This window comes from Erithacus rubecula, assembly GCF_903797595.1.
Source record: "Erithacus rubecula genome assembly, contig: SUPER_Z_unloc_1, whole genome shotgun sequence".
NCBI lineage: Eukaryota > Metazoa > Chordata > Aves > Passeriformes > Muscicapidae > Erithacus > Erithacus rubecula.
The window spans coordinates 693,898-712,744 of NW_027635590.1; the positions used below are offsets into that span (position 1 = coordinate 693,898).

An 18,847-nucleotide genomic window follows, 5' to 3' on the forward strand; every position below is an offset into this window, starting at 1 on the left:
TAAATATTCCTGTATTTTTCTGGTAGTATGCTTACTGCTGTTTTAAATGTCATCAAGAAACCTTGAACAGTTTAATCAGCTTTTTATCCCCTTTATTAAAGTTTACAGTCGAGCTATGTTATTAATACGTAAGACCAATACAATTTAGGAATACTGACTGTAGCATGCTGCCTTTGAGATGACTGCTTTGAGACAAAATAGTGAACCACTACATAAACAAACAATTCTCCAAATCCTAGTATCCTGATATATTTCAGTAAAATAATAAGGAAAAGAATTTAGTCAATCTGAAAGTACTCTGAGAACTGGATTTATCTTGTGTTTTGTACATTTTTGGCTAGCTATAGGAATACATGGTCTTTATAATTAGTGCTTCTTTCTCTAGAATGAATGTTTTTTCCAGTAGTCAGCCCCATTTTTTTAAAAAAAATCCTTTTGTAACAGCAGCAGTTTTGGATTAGTTTTAATAAATGTTGAATATTAATTTTAAGGTAAGACATCCTTTATACAGTGAAATGTGTATTGTACCTTACAGTGCTTTTACTTGAGCATGTAATTGTACTTTGTATTAACTTTTTGAGTTAATACTCTGATTGAAAGAGAACTAAAATTAACTACAAAAAAATTCTCATATAATATATTACTTTATGTTCATTATCATGTTTTATTTCTGATAAGAAATGCCTGCATCTGTTGCCACTTAAAAAGCTTCCTGTTGATGAACTACAGGAATGTGATCTCTTCTAATAACACTTCCAGTGTGTTTTGGTGGAAGTAATACTTGTTTATCCCTCGTCTGACTCTAAGAAATGTTGAGGCAGTGGAAAAAGTGGAGGAGGAAGGAAATGGGGAATAACGCACTGGGGCTGACAGTTGTGATGGTAGGTGGGAAGCAATCAAGTAAGTAGGCCAGGTTGTTGCATTAGTGTGTATGTACATGTTCCTTACTTTAAAAATCTGCCGTTCTCTTACTTTTCACTCTCATTGCTCTTCTTCCTAAACAGAACCTTTTAAAATGCCAGCTCTGATCTAGTATTGGTGCTTTATGCATATTAATATAAGACAATTTTTAATCATCATTGCTTGACGTCAGGAAAACCTGAGTCTTTAATTTCTTTACACTGTGTTTGCTTTTGCCTTCAGAGCTGAAGGCAGCTAATGCCAAAATCCGTCTCCAGCTTCCTATGGAGAAGCAGGGTGCTTATTTCTCTGCTCTGTTGAATTCCCATTTATACTTTTAGAGGCACTTTCATTTTCTTTCTTCATGGTGTAGTCCTACAACAAAACTCTTTAGTGGGCTTCTATAATAAAGTTTTGGAGAGATTACAGGTGATCTTTATGGGAAGGGTTTAATGATGGTTGTGCTCCAAGCTAGAGTTGAGGGTATGATATTGTTTGCACTTGTTTTTCTGCAGCTGGCATGCTGAGAAGTGAAAAACACACTTATTGTCATTTTCCTGTGTTGGCTGTGACCTTGTTGTATCAAAGGCTCCATCCTGGAGAAACTGTAAAAGCCTGAAACACTGTCAGGATCATTCATTTAATGTCACTCTCCCACTGTCTTTAAGTAAACAAAGTGCCTGATTACACTGTCATTATCTGAAGTATAAGAGTTTTTCAGACATTGGAGAACATTTTTCTGAAGCCCACCATAATTCTTTCTAAAGCCAAATATAGCTCTTAGATAGTTTGTTCATGTGGTTTCTTTCCAGTTTGTATTTAATTTAAATAACTCCTTCTGTTTTCTCCTTACGTTCTAAGTAACATTCATACAGTCCTCTCAGACCAAGATGTAATAGGTGAGTAAAGGAAGGACAGAGGGGTTTTTTCACTCATACATTGTTCTGATACTTGGTTCAGTTTCATGCCATTCTTCCTTAATTTGTTCATCTAGAATTGAACATGCTTTTAGAAGATGCTTTATTTAGTGGCATATAACATTGCATTTAAGGCAGGCTGTGGCTATTTAAGTTGGCCCATTATATGCTTTGGATTAGTCTCTATCTGATTATGGCTGCATTATTTATTGTTAATGTTTGAATCCTGAGCTTTCACATGTTTGGGTGGAAGGCACTGTTCATCTGTCCATGGGGATTTTTATACTGATAAGTCTTTGTATCTATGAATTCAAATCTATGATGAATCTAATGAAACTCAGTAGCTATTGAAAATGAATTATGAATCTCAGTGCAGGGATTATGTCTTTATTTTTTGAAGTGTTCTGTTATGCTATTGGTAGGTGAATATGTAGGTGTGTTTTTAAAGTAAATATTGTGTATAACAACACTCTAGTTTTGCCATTTTTCTGACAAATAGATATTTATTGTCTTTAGTTGATTTTACTAGTGGAATAATAGCTTACTTGATTTTCAATATATATTCCTTAATGTAGTCCTTTATAAGCATCTGTTGTCAGTTGAAAATTTAAAGATATTGATATTTATTTATCTCTGGCTGCAAACACATTGATAGATCAGTTTTGCAACCATTTTTAAGCTAAATTCAGCAGGTTACTTCATGGTTCAGGACTCTAATGCAGTCAATTAATTTTAATAAAGACTCCAAATCTAAGCAATGTGTAAGAGAAAATACTGAAATAAAATCTTTTATCAAAATGTCATTGTAGTTAACCCTGGTATTAAACACATGTCTAGTAATGAGTAATGAGATTCTTAAGATATTTGCCAAAGAGATTGATTGGCTCTTGTTGTTGTTTGTGTTGATGACTTTGTATGTGGGAAATTAAGTTTATTTTTAATATGTTAAAAATTTTAGTAGTACTTTTGACCTATGAATTTTCTAAGAAAGTTAATTCCTGTGACAGCTGGGAGGAGGTGGTGTTTCATGTTCATAATTTCATTCTTCAAGTTGAAATGACAGAAAATGTTACCAAAATTTGTGTGAAGGGGTGTGGGACCCAGTTTTGAGTCACTCAGTCACTTCAACTTCATTGCTATTTCTCCTGCCTTTTCTTTAACCTGTCAGTCAAGTCTCCTCAAAAAAAGAGGAGTTACAGGTTCTCTTGAGATGAAAGAAATAAATACTACATGGTCATTTTCAAGGATGTTTTCGTGAAAGTTATGTGATATCGAAGACTACTTTGTTTTGTATTACTTGTTACCTGACATTACCATTAATCATGATCTAAGTTTTCTAAAATAATGTGGCAAGCTTAATTGTGAATTAGTTGGTATCTGTGCTTTAGTTGACTTGTCAGCTCTTTGTCTTTTCATCATGAATATGAATTGTGAATTGGCTAGTGAATAGTAGCAACTTCTAGACTGAAAATCTGTCTAGTGTAAAGCTCATCAGTCTCTTGAGTAGTAATATTGAGGATCAGGTTATGCTTCCTATGTATAGGAAATGTTCAGATACAGGAAGTGTTCAGATAGAGTTTATTTGGGTTGCCAGCTGGTTGCAGGAAGGGAGATAAAAACATTTCAGTTATTTGTTTAGTTCCAGAACCAAGACTAGAAATGAAAAAAAAAACCAATAGCAAAATCTAAACAGCCTTTTCATTTACCAGCTCACACAGTCATTTTAAAACTAGGATTATAAGCTTTGATTTTCAAGAAGATTTCTCTACTATTCTTGTGGCAATAGCAATGCTCTTGTATAAATTAAACATTTTAATATTGTGGGTGCTTTTACTTGCTGTGTGCAAAATAAAGTGGGGTTTTCATCCTTGGATGATTTTTTGTTTGGTTGGTTTTTTTTCCCTTTCGTGATTTCCTTTAAACTGTGGTTGAAACAAGTAAACTTAGACTTGGTAAATGTTTCAGGGAGAAAAATGTGCTAGTCTAGAGCTTTAAGTATTGCTCCAACTTTCTTCTCTATCACCTTCCCTTTTTCTTACATGTTTTCTCAGGATTTGTGGATATCTTTGGTAAGCATTGTTCTTGGAATTAGTACCTTTGATACAAGCATGCAATAATACAAGTTATTGGAAATAAATCCATTAACTTTCCTGTGTCCTATAAAGTTATCCCTGCTAAAGAAAGTTCCTGGTTTATTAAGGAACAATGAAACATCCCAGCATCCCCACCTGCCTTGTTCTTCCCGAGTACTGGGATACATTAAAACAAAATAGATGTGGATGTTAGCTTAGAGTAGCAAGGCACGGTGATTTTCTTCCTGGTCACTTCATCAAAGGTAAGTGCATTCTGATAACTTTTACACAGGCCTTGTATTGACCTAGTTTTTAGTCTTGATTGACTGACCTGATCTCCTTCAGTGACAAGGTGACCCACTTAGTGAATGAGGGGAAGGCTCATCTTGTTTATGTGAACTTCAGTAGAGCCTTTGGCACTGTTTCCCACAGTGTTCTGTAGAAACTGGCTGCTCATGGCTTGGAAAAGCATTCTTTGTCGGATAAAAAGCTCTCTGGATGGCCAGCCTAGAGAGTGGTGGGAAATGGAATTAAATCCATCTGGCCATTGGTGTTCCCAAGGGCTCAGTACTGGGTTTTATTTAATGTTTTTATCAACAACCTGTGTCAGTGGATCAAGTGCTGCTTCAGTCAGCCTGCAGATGACACTGAATTGCGTGAGAGTAATGATCTGGAGGGCAGGAAGGCTCTGCAGGGTTATCTGGACAGGATGGATTGGTAGGCTGAGACCAGTGGTATGAGACTGAACAAGGCCCAGTGCCATGTCCTCCCCTTGGATCAAAACAACCAGATGCAGTGCAAGTTTGGGGCAGAAAAGCTGGAAAACTTTCAGGGGGTGTTGGGGACAGTGGCTGAACATGAGCCAGGAGTGTGCCCAGGTGTCCAAGAAGGCCAATGGCCCCTGACCTGTATTAGCAATACTGTGGGCAGCAGGATCAGGGCAGTGATTGTCCCCCTGTATTTGTCACTGGTGAGGCCATACCTCAAGTTCTGTGTCCAATTCTGGGTGCCTCACTACAGGAATGACACTGAGGTGCTGGAGCAAGTCCAGACAAGAGCAATGGAGCTGGTCTAGGGTCTAGAGCACAAGTCCAATGAGGAGCAGCTGAGGAAGCTGAGGTTGTTTACTCTGGCGGAAAGGAGGCTTGGGGAGACTTTCTTACTCTCCACCTGAGAGGAGGCTGTAGCCATATGTGGATCAATCTCTTCTTCTAAGTAGCAAGTGATAGAAGAAGAGGAAGTGGCCACAAACTGCCAGATGTGGTTTAGACTGGATATTCAGAAACATTTCTGTGCTGAAACAGTTGTCAGGCATCAAACCAGTCTGTCCAGGGCAGTGTTGGAACCTGAAGGTATTTAGAAGATGTGTAGATGGGGTATTAAGGGACATGGTTTAGTGATGTGCTTGGCTGAATCCACAGTCATAGTGCCAGCAATTACAGTCAAGTGAGTGCTACTGACAAACCAGAGTGTAGAAGGGAAACGGGAGGAACTGACTGTTGGGGTGACCACATGAGTCTGGATGAGTGCCAGGGTCACAGCAAGGTCTGGAAATCTCCATCGTAAGACTGCTGGTGAATGTGTTGTTTTAATTTATTTTTTCTGTTTTAGGGCAATCCTGTTTTTCTGTGTTCGGTTACTAAGGTACAGCTACCTGCTTTATTGAAAGTAGAGTGCCGGTGCCATCTAGTGGTGTTAGGACATTCCCAGGAATGTGAGAAACTGCTTGTGAGGAATTCCACTGAGATGAGGAAAATTGCTGGCATGATACTAAAAAAGTACATGGATATATTTTCTGCCTTAGCATGTAATTATTCTCTTGAATTAAGTAATAAAAATCTGTACATGTGCTCATAAAAAGGCTTGCTACAGCAAATTTAAATCTTTTTTCTATTTATTTTTGCTCAACAGAAAGGTTTGTTTCTAGTAGTTTCTTTTATAAAACAGTGCTTTGCAATAGGAGAGTTTTATTGGAGCTTACAATTTTTTAAAACTCAATTTGAAAGACAAATTATCTTCTATTATTGCATTTTGATAAACCTAGCACAGACTTCGCACTGCTAATGTTTGAAGTCACTGCACTCTTTTCTAAGTTTCTTATATATTGTTTTAAAGTAAAAGTTCAAAATATACATCTGCCAACAGTTGAAATAAAAAACTTTGGCATCTGAAGCCAAAGCAACCACAATAATGTTTTCTTTGTTCTTCTGTCTGTTGAAATTGTGTCCTGCATCTTAAATTGCTTACCTGAGGTAATATCCTCATCCTTCAGAATACTGTACAGGCTGTATTGATATTTCTAGCAATGGAAGTAGGACTAAGACTGCTTCTGCAGTTCTCTTGAAGTGAATTTCTGACTTAGAAGTATTTTGCCCTACGATGGAAAAACTTAAAAAAGAAGATATTTTATTTTAAGCTGGTGAGACTTTTCAATTAATTTCATTTAGCTGTTACTCTTCATCTTGCAAGTTGCAAGTCAGCATATTATTCAAAGAAGTTACTTTTAAATAAATTTTCTTATGGAACATAGGTCTGTCTATTTTGTCATGAACAACTTCCATCTTTTTATTGTAACTGATTAGAATAGCAGACTTTTTGTTTCAAACCAGCTAGTTGAAAAAGACAAATTCAGTGCTTTTATCTCTTCATAATCTCAGACCTCATGACTATAGTACACTTTACTTGCATTGTGATGTAAGTGAGAACTAGACTTAGTTCTAATAACTGATAAATAATTGCATTATTTCTCTCATTGCATGGTTGTGCTCACAATATCAGGAGCCATTTGTTAATTCTGTTGTTATGAAAGAAGATGTTTCCAGGCCTGTTCAGCTAGTATAGTTTGTGGAATTAGATAGAAACAGCTATTAAAATTGAATGTATGTTGTCCCAGTCTGGGATTTCTCCTTTGCCCCGAGATCACCCCAGAGGGACACGAAGGTGGTTCAAACCCTGGTTTTCTCTGAAGCAGCCAAAGAGAGACTGCCGGAGACGGTTTTCTCTTTTTCCAGGGATTGTTTATTGTTTCTTATCTCTGGGACCTTTTGCCTGGCCAGCAGTGGTCTCCTCAGCCTGGCATCCATGGTGGAATCTGCCTGGTGAAGGCAGGGCTTATCTTAGATAGTTTGTATTATGTATTACATGTTTATAAAGTTTTCCCAATACAGTACAGTTTTATTAAATGGTCCAGCCCTGACCCCATCCAATCCAAGAGTGCCAGCATGTCACCCAACATGGATGACGTGGAGAAGAAGGAGGAAAAGGTGTCCACCCCCCAAATTCTCCATCTTGGCCACGTGTCCCTTATCATAAACATTCAAGAAAACCTATTTATCTACATTCTAATAATCTAGTTTACACTTCACTAATTTTGGCAGCTTGTTTCCATTCTCTTTGTGCTGACAACTTTCCCCACGGGTCAGAACTCAGCACCTGTGACACCAGGGTCTCACTCAGGAGCCTTTGAGACCCTTGCCAGGGGGATTTTGATACCCCCCCAAGGAGGCCAGGGGTATGCCCTGGGCTCCCAAATCTCCCCCCTCTGCTTGCACCAAAAACACCCTTTTCACAGTTTTGTTCAAGGTGCGCCGAGTGCATGGGATGATGCAGGCAAAGCAATGAGAATAGCAACAAGCTCCACTAATATATAAAAACCTACTTTCAAAATTTCTTTTTACAAAGGTAAAAGATCAAAAAGGTCAAACAGACCATCCAGGTACAATAACTGTGCTAGAACTCGGAAGGATAGTTTGTTTGAGACTACAATATAATTGCTATATATGTTCTGATTCGGAGTAACATCCATTGTTTGGTTCTTTTTCACCCCGAAAACATCACATACAACTCAAAAATCCATTGCCGAACCAAAAATTTCTAATTCTTTTGGTTTGAAAACAGCCACAGGGAGAAATTGAACCCACACATGCCATCCATTCACAGGAGTTGTCACAACTCACATCACCCATGAAGGGATGCCCTCCGGAATGGGCCATTCTTTTACTGTCAATCCCACCAGACATGTTGAAAATGGTTTTTTGCCTGGAATGCCTCAAACAAATTGTGCCCAACCCCACTGTCCATGCTAAATTTTCCCAAATCTTCTCCCTTGGCTGCACCATTGGTAAATCCGCTTTTTCACCTAATACAGTTGACAAAAAATAAGATACAACAACATATAAACAAACATGTTTCACTGTCAGTCCTTAAGTCTTTTAAATCTTGTTTGAAGAGAAGTTCACATCCTTTTTCCTTGATGTCTGCCAACATTCCCCTGGGAATCCTGGCGGCTTGTTGTACTGGATCATTGTGAGGAGGGTCTCCTGCTAATTCTGCCATGGTGAGGTTAGCATGAGCACCACCTCGGTATTTCTTTCGCAGCTCTTCCAAAGCTCTTCTCCATTTGCTCTCCCACATAAGTCCTTGTGTGTCAGTAAGTATCAATGACACAAGAGATCTCATGTCATATGAAGTCAAGTCATATTCATTGAGAATACCTTTTAAAAGCTGTTTAAAATATGCAGATCCAAGTCCATAATCTCTAATTGCCTTAATAAAATCTTTAACTAAATCATGATTTAATTTTTGCCATCTCAGGTTTTGTCCTTGTGGGTCATAATTCACTGCATGGCTATTTCACCAGTCCCAATTGCAGGACATTCTCTGCTTCTTGTCGAGCCCGTTCTAATATTTGCCCAATCAACTAAAGTATCTTGAGCTGCTGTTGCAGGTCTGTGTGTCTCTGTAGGAATTTGTCTGCTCAAAGGTGTTACTTGTTGAGATTGAGGCCAAGCTGCTGCCTCACTCATTTTTTGATCCATTGGTATTGTAGAAATCTGCGGTCCTTGCTGCATTCATTGCAAATTCCCTGCCTGTCATTGTCATCAACCTTGTTCTTCCTTTTATTATCATTTGTGCTTTCATTTCTAAGTCTGTAAGAATTGTCCTTGGTGATCTGTAAGATTGGAAAACCCATTCTATAATTGAAAGAGGGTCTTTTTTGTGTTTGTCCCACTGAAAAATCAAACCATATAGCTGTGTTTCTTCTCCCAACACTGCTAAATGGAATGGTAAAGAGTTTACATATTGGTGTGCTTGTCTGTCCTGTATCATTTCTGAAACTTTTTTGCAAGCTTGCTTGTGCTTCTGGTGTAAGAGTCCTGAGGGATTTGATGCTGTCGTCTCCTTTCAGAAGATCGAACAAAGATGAAAGGTCTTCATTCGTGATTCCCAAAATCGATCTCATCCAGTTGATCTCTCCAAGGAGTTGCTGCAGGTCTTGGAGATTGTTGACTTTTGAGCTGATCTTTAATTTTTGAGGTTTGATTGTCTGTTCAGTGATTTTCCATCCAAGGTATTTCCAGGGTGTGATTTCTTGAATCTTTGAAATGCTGACTTCGAGTCCTGCTTTTTGTATTTCTTGGATCACACAAGCACGGACTTCTTGCAGTTCTTGGTCTGTTGACGCAGCAATCAGCAAATCGTCTATATAGTGTATAATTCTTGCTTTGGGATATTTGTGTCTTGCTGGAGCCAAAGTTTGTGCCACATACCATTGACAAATCGTTGGCGAGTTCTTGAGGCCTTGGGGTAAAACAAACCCAATGATACCTCTTCATTGGCTCTTCTCTGCTCAAACTTGGAAAATGCCATCCGGTAAACATTGTCTTCATGAAGAGGAATACTGAAAAAGCAATCTTTGAGGTCAATAATAACAAGAGGCCAGTCTCTGGGAATCATTGTGAGTGATGCAAGTCCTTGCTGAAGAGGTCCCATCTCCTCCACTATTTCATTCAATTTTCTGAGGTTGTGAAGCAATCTCCACGATCCAGAAGACTTTTTCGGATGACAAACACTGGAAAATTCCAAGGGCTGCTTGTCAGTTTTACGTGTCCTTTTCTTAGTTGTTCTTTCACCAAAGTTTTCAATGCACTCAACTTCTTCTTCTCCAAGGCCCACTGATCCACCCAATGAAGTGTATCAGTTTTCCATGTTTGGAGTGGCGAGTGCCGCAGTGAGGCCTACTAAAAATCCATCGTCAGGTACATGTTCCACTGTGAATGGAGATCTCTTCCCCATACAGTGAATGGCTTTTACACAAGTGATAGCTGTCTTCTGTCCGGGTCCTGTGAATGTTATTGAATTTTCACTTTGGAGGCATACAGAACTTCCTCCAATGCCTGTGACTTGATCCAAAGGTACAATCAAGTTCCATTCTCGAGGTCAGAAAATATATGAAATATATGAAATCAGTGTCACGTCCGGTGTCCACCATCCCTGTGATGGTTATTTCCCTGTTACTGTATATCAAGTCCCAAATAATAGTTGGCTGTTCACAGGTTATGTACTTCAACCATAATGCGTGTACTTTGACATGGTCATTGTAGTGTGGATGCCCTTCGCCCATCACCGGCATTGCTTGATGCTCCAATGGATGCGATGGCAGAGCTATCCCTTTTGCCAGTTGAGTATTTTGTGGAATTGTCAATGGAGGTTGAAGAGCCCTTGCTAAAACTGTCAGCTCTTCGAAGCAGTCTGCTGAAACAACAGTAGGATACATTGTCAGTCCAAAATTGTTGCACCGGTCTCTGCCTATTATCAAAAAATCTTGTCTCTTTTGGCACCGTGCTTTGAATCCTGTACGTATAGATGCAGATTCTTCATTCAAAAAACAAACCACTTTTGAAGCTGACAGGATGTACTGCGTTCCTGGGCAGCAAATCCCTGTCACAGGGGATGTCCCCTAACGCCCTGCTGAGGGAGTCAGATTGACGTTCCCCGGCAGTTGTATTGTCTGTGCCGGTGTTGTTGCTGTTCCTTGTTGCACCGCCATCATTTCTGTTGTAGCACAAGGTGGTCCTGCACTTCGTGTTTTTTGGCAGTGGCAATGGTTTTCCATCCACATCCATCAGAGAATAACATTCACTTGCCAGATGTCTTCCTTTGCGACATCTAGGGCAAAGTTCTGGTAGCTTGGAAGTCTTTGTGGATTGAGGACAATTTTTCCTAAAATGTCCAAAACCCCCACAGTCGTAGCATTGTCCTTCAGATGGATTCTTTTTCTTCTTGAAATTTGCAAAAACCTTTTCATGTTGTTCTTAAAGAACTTCTGTCATTTGCTCCTTGACAACTGAAGCTATATGTTGTGGTGTTCCAATCTTGCTGCAGGCTTCAACCATCTCCGTCCTCCCTCTGTGGAGACACAAACAGAACCCTTCCCCCAAATGCTTACTTTGAAAGCTTTTCAACTTTCTCTCTCTAAATTTTTGATCAAAACTGGAAAATTTTCCCTTCTACTAATATTTCAACTATTATCTAACAAAGAAAACAAACCCAAAGTTTACAATCTTCTGCAAGTAAACACAATGCAATAATTATTTACAAGATTAGATAATCATCAATTAAAAAAAAACTGTGTCATCACCTCAGGGTCTGCAGACAGCTGACAAACCTTGTTTCAATGAGGAATTAGATGGTCATCTCTGGAAAATGAACACCAAATTCACTTCAAAGTCAGCTTCAGCTGTTATATTGATAAGTCAAATTACCAATCCAAATGACTGGAATATTATTTTGATGCAGAAAACACCTGGGTTTACACAATTTCTCTTTCAGTTAGAATCAAGGCTTGGCCAGAGCCTAAACTCTAATTGGAAGAGAACTCCCTGACATCTTCTTATTAAAGAAAAAAACACAACTCTTAACAACAAAGTTACAATTAAACATTTCAAAAAGAAATCAAACTCCTCTAGCAACTCATTTCCTCTAAAATTAAACTTTAGGGTAAGATACTTTGAAAATGGCAAGGCACTGCAGTGCTTCTCTGATAGCAACTCAGGAAAACCATAATACTAAAAATTTTTTCTGAGAATGAAGCTCAAATAATTTTTTGGAATTCTGCAAAGTAATCAAAACCATAAAATAGCACACTGCCAGGTCACAAAAGACCTGCCAAAATAAAACAGAAAATCAATAAAAAGAAAACAAAGAAACATTAAGTTCACAACTTAACTGATTATCTTCATACATTTGATTCAAGGACATGTCTGAGGGCTTTCCAAAACTTACTTAAAATATTGAAAGATTTCAAATTAAGCAATGAAATAGAAAACAAAATTGTTCTGTAATATAGAATTCATACAATCTAATTACAGTGTTTTTTAAAATTAAATACAGAAACTAAATATAAATTTTAAAATCCAACTCAAAATCTATTGATTTATATTGACAATATTGCAAATACTTATAAACTGGCTTCTCTAAAACAATTAACTATAGGAAAATTAAAACTCAATGTTGACATTTAAATAAATGTCCACTCATATCTGAGCAATAACAAATCACTAAATATAGATGATATATATTCAAATAAAATACAAAATACCTTATTATACCTTCAATTATTAAAATACCTAATACTATTAAAATACCTTCACCATTCTTGAAGTTTCAGCTATTTTTTTTTCCTTTTACAACAATGCAAAACAAACACCTTTAGCTTAACATACAAGAACTGAAAATAAAACTGACTGTCTTATCCTGTTCCCTTGTTCTGTTTGTTCTCCACAGTATAGATAAAAAGCAGCTCTTGGCCTCTCTCCATCCCCCATTCCCCTCCCGTCTGCAGCACTGGGTCTGTGCAGGCACAGGGGGAGCAGTGGGGGTGCTGCTGGAGCCTCTGGAGCAGGGTGGCTGTGCCTCCCCCTCCCTCTCTCGGTGAGCCTGGGCTGTGACCTCACGCTGCTGTGCCTGGGTTTGCTCTGTCCGGCTCTGTCCAGGCAGCTGCCTGCAGTTGCTTCAAAGTTGTTAATTTTTTCACCTTTGACTTAAAAAGCATAAATTTCTCTCCCCATTAGAATCTGCCAGTTCTAATGTGGACAACTCAGGTTTCCCTGAAACAGGGCATTCTTCTCCTCCCCCAGCATTTCTGACAGCTGGAGAAAGGCCTCTCTGTGTCTTTTTACAATTCTCGCTTTCCTGCGTCCTTGTTGCTGCCGCAGGTTGCCCCTCCCTGGACATCCCTTGCAGCGAAATGCACCGAACCCACGCTTTTTTCCTTATTTTTGTCCCGGTCAGTGTGAATGCTGCTGCTCCCTCCCCCTTTGGGCTGAGAGCTGCCCACATGGTCCTGTCCTTCTGCGTCCCGGTCCCCGCAGGTTGCCCCTCCCTGGACATCCCTGCGGCACCGAGCCTGCACTTTTCCATGGTCCCGTCCCCCTCCCCTCTGTCCCCCACGCCCGGGGAGTCGCCTGCAGCGCCCTCCTGCCTTCTGGGGTCAGGGTTTCTCTAGGGGTGAAATAGCAAAAATGTATGTCCTGTAACTCACTTGGAAATATTTCTAACTTAATTTTTCCCCGACCTTGCTGATGGCAAGGCCCTTGCTGAACCACCTGCTGCTGGCAAGGCAGTCATAAACTTCCCTCCCCCAGCTCGTCGCTAGGTGAGAATCCTATCATGTATCTCTTCCCCCAGTCTCTGAGGGACTTTAATTGCTTTCTCTGCCTGCTGATAGCAAGGCAGCCATAAACCTCCCTCCCCCCGCTCATGGCTAGGTGGGAATCCTATGATGTGTCTGATTCTGAACCATCTTACCCGCAAGCAATTCATCCAAAATTGATTCGGAGGTTTCTGATACCGACCAGCAGTGCACAGGAGCGAGGCTTCCCGGGACACCTCCTCTCCGACTCGCGTCTGGAGCTCGGCTTTTCTTGGCAGAGGGCCATAAATCTCCTCCACAGTCCTTTTCAGCAGCGTGCCTCTTCTGAAGTTCTGTGTTTTGGGGGTCTGTACCTGCCTTTGCAGGCTACAAGGATCCACCAGGGTCCGTGCCAAATGTCTCTGCCTGGGGGGGTCTCCTCCATCTCTGTGCGTCTTCTTGAGCTTGCCCTTCTGGGGGTCTGCACCCACCTTTGTGGGCTGTGGTGCATCCAGAGACGTCAGAGGTCACTGCCCAGCCAGGGGGATGCCAGGTGTCCCAGTCTGGGGTTCCTCCTTTGCCCGAGATCACCCCAGAGGGACACGAAGGTGGTTCAAACCCTGGTTTTCTCTGAAGCAGCCAAAGAGAGACTGACGGAGACCGTTTTCTCTTTTTCCAAGGATTGTTTATTATTTCTTATCTCTGAGACTTTTTGCCTGGCCAGCAGCGGTCTGCTCAGCCTGGCATCCATGGTGGAATCTTCCTGGTGAAGGCAGGGCTTATCTTAGATAGTTTGTATTACGTATTACATGTTTATAAAGTTTTCCCAATGCAATACAATTTTATTAAATGGTCCAGCCCTGACCCCATCCAATCCAAAAGTGCCAACGTGTCACCCAACATGGATGACATGGAGAAGAAGGAGGAAAAGGTGTTCACCCCCCAAATTCTCCATCTTGGCCACGTGTCCCTTATCATAAACATTCCCAAAAGTCTATTTATCTACGTTCTGACAATCTAATTTACACTTCACTAATTTTGGCAGCTTGTTTCCATTCTCTTTGTGCTGACAACTTTCCCCAAGGGTCAGAACTCAGCACCTGTGACACCAGGGTCTCACTCAGGAGCCTTTGAGACCCTTGCCAGGGGGATTTTGAGACCCCCAAGGAGGCCAGGGCTCCCACATTTGTAATAATACTTAAGAATTTAATGTTAATATTTAAATTAATATTTAAAATGTTAATTTATCAATATTTATTTGTCATCTTTGAGAACAATGAAACTAAATGCAAGGGCTACATTCTTTTTCTGCACTTCAATTCAGCTCGTTGAAAATCTAGGTTTATCTACTGAGTTTCACCAGTGTGCAACTTGTAGCAAAAGTGGGATGCTTATGCCCAATGTGAGCCATGCAATCATAAGCATCAGATTTGAAAATTTTGTTGTCCACAGTTAGTTTGGAATTGAACAGTTCTGTTGTTTTAATGCTTTGTTCTTAGAGCTGTGACTTTCACCTTAAATACACTGTCCTTGTGAATTGAGGTACACCTGCTGCTTCCAGTACTGTTGTCATTCAGCTTTTGGTGCTGTATGACTTTAGTACTTTTAGCAATTTTTAAGCAAAATTGTTATTATTTGCTACATTTAGCTGTATTCCTCAGGATTCCCCCACTTTGAGCATTGTACTTCTGCTTTTTAATGAATTAACATTATTGTGCTATGTTTCAGCTAAAGAAAAGCATATATGCTTATTCTGTTAAAATAGAGCAAAGTTGTGGTTTGTAAGTCTGCCATTCCTTTCAGCTCTGGATTTGTACCTGGTAAGAATAACTTCCTGTTTTGCTTTACAAAGCTTTGTGGTACTAACAACAGTTAAAGTTCGATAAACTCACAAGTTGTTAGAAGCAATCACAGCACTTAAGAAATTTTTTAAAGAAAGTTTTAGTACTTGCTTCTAAATTATTACAGGATCAGCAGAATGATCCACTTTCCCAGTCTCCAGCAACCATCTACGAAGGAACTGAATTTTCCTGTCTTTTGCTTTTGTAGTGCATCACTCTCACCCTGTAACTAGAAGAGGAAGAATATGGTGATGATTGAGGACCAATTTGATTGTTGTTTTGTTTTTTTTTTCTCACAAATTGAGTGCCACTTCCTTCTTCCACATGAGCCAAAGTGTAATCTTGTCCTCTTCCACCAGCAATGAGGGAAGATGCATGATAAGTCCTTTTGGAAGACTCTTATTCAAGGTCAAGTTGTGATGTGCTTTTGGAGTGTTGATAAGCTTCTGAACTGGTTTCTTTAGAAGCAGAGTGTCATTGTTACCCCAAGATATTCTGTTACTCTGTTTTGGTTACCCCAAGACACAAAGTCGCTGTTCTGTCCTCCACATTTTGCTGGAGAAATACATCTATTAAATGACAAAGTCTCAAGGAGTTTATTCTACTATATGAGAGGCTGGGTCCTCGGTGGGGATCTTTTTTGTGTGTTGCAACGAAAGAGCATCTCTTGCAACTTGCATTGCTTTCAGTTAATAGTAATTTTTAATTCTGAATTCCAGCAAAGAACCTCACAGTGGAATTATAAATAGATTTTTATTGGCATTGTTCTGAAGGTTTTGTCAAGTACTATCATTAACATCTTGTTTTGTCATTTTTTTCATAATTCCTTTAGCAATATAACAGCAAAATCAGTAACTACAGGCTATGCCTCTAAGTTTTTGGAGGCAGAAGATGGAGCTAGTAATACTCTACCTGTCTCTGAAACAGCTGAATCTTCCCTGCGTAAATCAAAAGGAAAAATTGCTTCTTCTGTCGAACTTACCTATTCTTTAGCTAAAGAATAAAGGTCTTATATTTTACTGTTGTTTTAAATATAATTTTATTCTGGCAAATACCTAGCAATTCTGGAAATACTAATTATTTCCTTAAAAGTATTTTGGAAGATTAAGATACAAAAAGCAGATTACTTGAAAATATAGCTTGAAAACTGCTTGCTCATCTAAATGTGCACCTTCAATTCAAAATCTTTTATTTTCTTACAGACTTTCTAGTCCATAGATTGTTGTTCAAGAATTCTGCTTATTTATTTCGTTATTTTTCATGTCATTTTTGAAGATAATGAATTTGTTTTTCTTTTCCCATCACATGGTAACAGGACTTCTTAGGACTTCTTTTTTGAGCCATTTTCCTAGTTGGAGACTGTATTAAATTTTTTTTTTTCTTTCTTTTTTCCTGAGGATCAAATTTTTCCCCCTTTTCTTGCTTACAGGTGCTTCTCCCCCACTGTTGTCTTAAATTAATAGAGATAACTAAATATTTAGGTGAATTTAGTGAGCTGAGTGGCAGCTGTATTTTGAGGAATTTTGGATGTTAACTTTCAGACTATTTTTCTGTCTTTTCAGGTCTCTGGATGGCAGACTCTGAAAAGAAATGCTGTTTTAAGAGGTATGCCTCATGTAGGCTATGATATTCTGGACTGATTTATATATAAATGATAAGGCTGTACTTCTGAGGAGTCCGTCTGCTGATCCTCTCTGTAATAGTTTCAGTGCTGACTTCTATCTGAAGTCTTGCACTGAGATATGCAGGCTTGTCTTATCAGTGACACGATTTTATTAGAGAGGACTGCAATACATTGCTTAACTTTTTTCATCATCAACCTAAGAGACCATGGCCTTAGTGAACAAAGTGGATGAAGCACAAACCAAATTAGCTGACATTCTGAAATGTGCATATCTCCTTTCAGCCTCTCCTGACTGTGTGTGTGGGTTTGTTTGTTTGCTTGTTTTTCAATTGGGAATATAGTCCATGTTTTGTGAATGTCCCTTTTTGAGGCTTTGTAAGACTTCCAGATAGTGAGAGGCCAGCAGTGTGATTTAAAATAATGTCAGCTAAAACCAAGATGAAGAAATACTAATCTTTTTGCATATTATCTTTTTTCATGTTAGCTGAATGTTAGCAACAATTTCTGTTTGTTTGGGCTTTTATGTTCCAGCACTGAAAGAAAGTGTCTCTTCTCTCTCCATTGTTGGTATGTTGTTCCTGAATAATTCATTGCTTGGCAGCTGTTAAGAAAACAGTCTCTTCAAAATGGAATTCTTTAAGCAGATGTGGTGGCATATGTTAGAAAAGTAGACTCAGTCTTTGTAAGAGAGTGATTGGTGTATTTTCTTTTCTTAACTTTTTTAAACAGGATCTCTCAATTCTTTTTAAGTCCTTCAGAGGGCTTCCTGTTTCTCTAGAGCAGGGCAGTGCTGATTTTTCTGCCTCCAAAATAATGACCAGGATGAAGTACTAACAACTTGAGTTAAGAGTGGCTCTTCAGCTATTGAGTAAGATTTCAGCATTGGTCTTTTTTAGGCTGTATTTACAGAAGTCCTAAAGAAAGTGATGCTAAGAATTAGGGAAGATGTTATTGCTATGTTCAACACAACCTATGAATAGAAAGCGAGATGAGGGTACTGCACTGTGCTGGAGGTGCACACTTGTAGGATGAGAGGCATCGTACCCAAGTTGCAATGCAGGAGATTCCCGTGAGACAGTAGGAACATTTTTTGCCAGTGAGCCTGGTCGGGCCCTAGAACAGATTTCCCAAAGAGGCTGTGGAATCTTCACTGCTGAACATTTTTGGGAGTAAAGCAGGAATAGCCTACTGTGACTCAATATAAGTGGGCCTGCTTTGAGTGCAAGGTTGGATTAGAGTAATTTATATTATAAACGTAGCATTATCCTTATGAATCCATGTAAAATGCTGAAGGGATGCTTTTTATGCATTTTACATTTCCTGTAAAAACAGCTGAGGCTCAGGTTGGTGTGTTGTGTGTCTTTTTTTTGTTTGTTTAGGGTTGTTTTGTTGGGTTTTTTTACTTTTTTTTTTTTTTTGATTGGTGGGTGAATTGAGAAGAGTTTAGTATTATAGAACTGAGAAGTGATTTCTTACCGTTCCAGCCACATGGTTTTGAGGGAGAAGGACTATGTTTTAGCTCCAGTGTTCATTAGTTGACTAAGTACGAAATAAAACTACATTTTTTAATCAAATGTCGTGGTCTAGTTAGTGGATTGAGAATTTCAATCCACTTTCATCTAGTTCTTAAAGTTTGAGACTGCTTGCTTTCATAGATTACTACTTCAGCAGGTATATCTGAGAAGAACTAACAATTTAATTTAGAAGAAATAAGAATTTCTGTGTTACAGAGATTTGGCTTTCTAAAAACTAAATTAAAGTATGGTATTTTTCTATTTTCTGCTAACTGATGTGAGCCCGTGAGAGCCTGCAGTTCGCAGTGTTCAAATGAGCTATTAGGTTTAGAAAATGATACTGTAAATGTTCAGAATTTGGTCTGTCCTCTGAATTTACCCTTTTTTGTATAATATGGTAGCTTTCCATGTTTAGCTTCTGAATTTGACTGTGATCCTATGAGAGACTGAGAAGCTCTTGAGCATGCATCTTCTACAGTGCATGCTGGGTCACATTACAAAATAAGGCAAATGTAAATAGTATCTTTCAGAAGCTAGCTATTCTTACTAAATCCTGTGCAGTCTATA

At 39.0% G+C, this 18,847-nt stretch overlaps 1 protein-coding gene across 6 annotated transcripts in view; it reads left to right on the top strand.

The window, feature by feature from the left end:
* The window catches only part of PCGF3 (polycomb group ring finger 3), a gene marked incomplete at its 5' end in the record, with an annotated part of 59,783 nt that overhangs the window by 17,584 nt on the left and 23,352 nt on the right, over positions 1-18,847 (top strand). For 4 of the 6 annotated variants that reach the window (XM_079330870.1, XM_079330869.1, XM_079330868.1 and 1 more), the window contains one exon: positions 16,705-16,747. The exons of the other annotated variants lie outside the window; for them this stretch is intronic. The remainder of the gene's footprint in view (positions 1-16,704; positions 16,748-18,847) is intronic. 6 annotated transcript variants of the gene reach the window in all.